The sequence below is a fragment of the Eutrigla gurnardus genome (assembly GCF_963514095.1).
Source record: "Eutrigla gurnardus genome assembly, chromosome: 6".
Lineage (NCBI taxonomy): Eukaryota > Metazoa > Chordata > Actinopteri > Perciformes > Triglidae > Eutrigla > Eutrigla gurnardus.
In genome coordinates, this window is record NC_139920.1 from 289,784 (window position 1) to 294,473 (window position 4,690).

At 41.7% G+C, this 4,690-nt stretch overlaps 1 long non-coding RNA gene across 1 annotated transcript; it reads right to left on the bottom strand.

Moving 5' to 3' along the window:
• Window positions 1–1,219: 1,219 nt before the first annotated feature.
• LOC311014238 lies at window positions 1,220–1,584 on the bottom strand. The gene is made up of 3 exons (XR_014597246.1): window positions 1,509–1,584; window positions 1,376–1,417; window positions 1,220–1,305 (listed from the first exon to the last, which is right to left on the bottom strand). It is a non-coding gene; the product is annotated as an uncharacterized lncRNA (long non-coding RNA).
• Window positions 1,585–4,690: the final 3,106 nt, after the last annotated feature.

The following is a 4,690-nucleotide window of genomic DNA, read 5'->3' on the forward strand; positions in this document are numbered from 1 at the left end:
AGATGTGGGGACGTGCCGGCCAAAGTGGCTATCTCTATGACTTTGACGTGTGCCAAGGGAGAGAAAATCCAGACAAAGAGAAATCTGATGTTGGTGCTACAGGAGATGTTGTCCTGAAAATGACCTCAACCCTTCCAGCAGGAAAAAATCACAAAGTTTTTGCTGACAACTTCTTTACATCAGTTCCATTGGTGGAGCATTTGAAACAAAGAGGAATCTACTACATAGGGACAGTCCGAATGAACAGGGTGAAGAACTGCAATGATGGATGAGAAAGAACTGAAGATAAAGGGAAGGGGGTCTCTGGATTCCAGAGTAAATCAGGAAGAAAACATCATCGTGAGATGGTATGACAACAAAGCTGTGAACCTGCTCTCTTCTTTTGTTGGTGTTGACCCACTGGGCAATGTGAAGCGTTGGGATCGGAAAGCCAAAACCTATCAGGCTTCAGGCTTCTGTTGGCACCGCCCTCACAAGCGCAGGAAAGGTCAAAAAGTGTGGCAGACCACTGTCCTCTCCAGAAGCAACGCCAACCCCTCCCCGGAAGAGGAAAACCCCCAAGCTGCCCCCTGATGTGAGAAAGGATGGCCTTCATCATTTCCCAACATGGGAAACCCGACAGAGATGCAAGCACTGCGTAGGCCACTTTGCCCATGTGTACTGTGAGAAATGCAGAGTGCATCTTTGTCTGAACAAGGACAGAAACTGTTTTCAAGCCTACCATTACTCAAAATAAAAAGGGTGTGAACCGCCAAATGAGTAAAAATAACTGAAATGTTATGTCTTCCAGACTTCCACCCTGCCAGTTCCATTTCTGCATTGTTTTTGTTGGATTTGTTGGATTTGTTTGTGTATTGTTTGTTCAAGAAAAAAAAGAATCTTTGAGCATTGTGGCCCACTGTATCAAATATGATACAAATTAAAACTCCTATATGGAAATTGATGTTTGAAAAAAAGATTTTTTTGTTTGTTCAGAAGGACCAATAAAGGCTCCAGTTTCAAAGAATTTGAATTTTCTGTCAATTATTTAATGGTTTGGGCTTGACAGGGTTAAAGAAATCTCTAAAGGAACCCACATATCTTTGATAAATGTTGGTCAGTTATGGTTACTGTGTGCACTGAAATACTCACTTCTCTTTCTAGTTTCTGGATTTCCAGGTCCAGTTTCCTGAGTGTCCGGCGTTTGATCTCAAGCTCCAGCTCCATTTCTTGGAGCTTTCTCTTCTTGAGTTTGATTTTAACGTCTGCCAGCTCTATCTGTCTCTCCAGGTGCTTTGCATACAGTCTTCTGACAGTTTGTGAAGTCTGTAAAAGAAATGTCAATTAGCACAGAAGGATTTGTGCATAATGTAGATTTACTTTAGCCAATACTCACAATGTTAACAGGCTGCTTGGGAGACTGTGCAGCATCTGGGTCCTGTTACACATATATTTTCTATTAGCACCACATCACTCACGTCATACTTTTTGGACTAAATAAGCAGGATATTTCCATAAAATTGACATACCTCAAGCCTTCTGGAGTCCAGTGACACAGTCTCATCTTCAGAAGTGCATTCTGCAGCTGCAGATGTGCCTTCCCCCCTGCCATATACATACTGAGGGAACTTGAATTAAGATTTCACAGGACATACCAAGCCTGTGATTTCAATACACTGTACTAACCGGATCATCTTCTGGTGGCTCCAAAAGTGTAATTGTGTTCCCAGACACTGTAAGGAAATCCAAAGTCAGACAGTATAATATATTTATTTGATTGTGTTCTATGTGCAGTAGTACTGCAATATGTACCTTGTATGAACCGGACAGTTTCTGTGGCTGGGACAGAGTCTGTTACTGTCCCTCCCTGGATCCCCTCCATCACTGGCCTCCCTTTATTTAAATGAACCTCTTGCCTCATTTAAAGCAAAGTGTACAACAGTTGATTAGTGGACTTTAAAAGTAACTCCTTTAGTCCTTTAATTGTAGCCTAATTATGACAGTTCCAGTGGAGCACTGTTTATTATTTGTACAGTTTTTGACTACTTACGCATTAAGCCGGTCCGCTATTGTCTGCCAGGCTTTCTCTCTTTCTTTAATTATGGCACTGGTATTGCCTTTTTTTCTTATGGTGTCTTTCACCTCTTCATAGAACTCCATAAGGAGCTGTTGTTCAGCTGCCGTGAAATATGAAGCGCAACTCTTATCCATGTTCTCATCGGTGATTCTGTGAGCGATTGTGAGGTCTATTTAAGTATGCCGTGAACACGCACTTATCCCAACTATCTACACCTGGCTTGACATAGCCGCGCCTTTTCATCCTGGCTCGGCAAACGTGCAACCAATTAAGCCAGGATGCGCCGAGCAGACTAGGTCAAGCCGCGCTTGCTCAATTATCCTGGATTTCTTTATTCTACTTTTGTGCAATACCCCCCAGGTAATAAAGTCAAAACTCCACCAACTCGATTCCAGACCAAGTTTTACCACACTTTTTTTCACTGTTCTGGTTCTAGACTTTATGTTTGCATACAGCCTCTTTTATTGGATCTTTCAACAGTTTATACATGATAATGTGATTTTTCTATCACTAAGGATCTAAAGATATATAGAGTATCTAAAATGTGACACATTTTATAAATGCTGTTTTGAATGGAAAACAAAATATGTATACTTTATTTCCAGATTTCATGCCACCTGAGCCCTTAAATGATACATCCTAGAATAAAAACACTTCATGCCATAAACACACATCTCATTGTATAAACAGCAACAAGGAGCCTCCAGGACACGGATGCAACATAACATTCCCGTACCTTCCTTTTCTTATTTTTGTGCAGATTAAAGAAACAGACATACAACCATCTCATTCCACAATGATGTGGTGGCTATAAGATGCTTTTGTTTTTGTCCCAACTTAGACAAACAAAGACAGTCCCAACCGGTATTTTCCAGCGTCTGGTGACAGCAGTGTCCTGCTACCCGCTATTATGCCCCTCAACCAGCCTAAATGTTCCACAGCATATAATCAAAATCATACAATTACCATTCTGTGTGTGTGTGTGTGTGTGTGTGTGTGTGGGGGGGGGGGGGGTATAGGTGATTTGTAAGTGCATATCTTTGAGTGTGTGGCGGCTGAACACATGGGCACATAAGTGTGGGTTTGTGTGTTACATTGTGGGGACTTGGTTTCCTTTTGGGGACAAAATGTGTTTCCTTGGTCCTTGGCCCACTTGGTTTAAGGTTAGATGAAATGTGAGGATTATGCATGTAATGCATGTTACGGTTATGGTTCGGGGAAGTCTCCACAAAATTAATGTAAGTCAATATATGTGTGTGTGTAGGTGTGTGTGTGTGTGTGAGTGAGTGAGTGAGTGAGTGAGTGAGTACACGCATCTGTGATTGTGCACAGCAACAATCACAGTGTATATTTTACTCTATAGGTGTACATTTAACACCGGTTTCGGTGTATATATACTGTAGGTTCAAGAGTTAAGCGTTCACTGAACACTGTCAAAAGTGTAAAATATAAACACCAAATATAGAGTTGAATTCAAACACTTTGAGAGTCCAAATGCACTCTGGTACTTCTTGACACCGTTTCAGTGCTTTCCAACACCTGCAGTGTAAACCTAGAACCCTCAGAGAGTACAAACACGGCCGTAGCCAGGATTTCAAAATTAGTGAGGTCCGTCCCAGGAAGGACACCCCTTTTACCAGTTTTTGCACAAACCATACCAAAATGTCACCTACAAAAATAAGTACACTGATACACAAAAAGAAAATGTTTTTATTGTGCTAGCAGTGTGTGTGTGTGTGTGTGTGTGTGTGTGTGTGTGTGTCATTCAGTCAGTCATCCTCCACATGCTCCTCTCTCTGCATTGGCCCTCTGAAATGACATAGAATACACAAACATAAGTTAAAATGATCACCCCTAGTACATTTGCAACAGCAAATCTGTATAACATGAATTACCTTTTGGAGTTGGGTTGTCTGTGTTTCTGGTCCCATTTGTTCTCCTGTCTGTGTTTCTGGTTCCATTTGTTCTCCTGTCCGTGTTTCTGGTCCCATTTGTTCTCCTGTCTGTGTTTCTGGTCCTATTTGTTCTCCTGTCTGTGTTTCTGGTCCCCTCTGTTGTTCTGACTGAACTGGTCCTCCTGATTCTCCACTCCATTCTCTCTGTTCATCCATTCCACTTGGTTTTCCACTCTGCCCTGTCTCTTCTCCTCTCTTCTCTCCACTATCTCTAATCTCTCCTGTCTATCCACATAGTTATTTGCTCTGTCCTGTCTCTTCTCCACTCTATGCAGTAGCTCCGCACTTCTTTCTATTCTCCTGTTTCCTCTGCTCATTCTCCTCTTCTCTGTCCTCATTTTCACACGGCCTGTTTTTCTTTTGAAAAAATGAATCCAACGTACTCTGTTGAATTTTTTTTCTTTTTGACATTCTTCACTCTTCAGACAGTCACTTATTTGTTTTTTTTCTTCCTTAGGGGGAAATCAAAAGAGGTTGATTAGACCTTATTGATTATATACATAGGCCTTACATTATAAGCCTATGGCCTATGAGAGAGAGACTGTTCTCATCATGATCACTTATTATCTTATTGTTTACACGCACACACACACACATACACACACTTGCTACGCTATGAGCTTCCATTGCCATGGTTACCAACTCGCGGTGAGATACCGCCAGGGCAGCCAGCAAAATT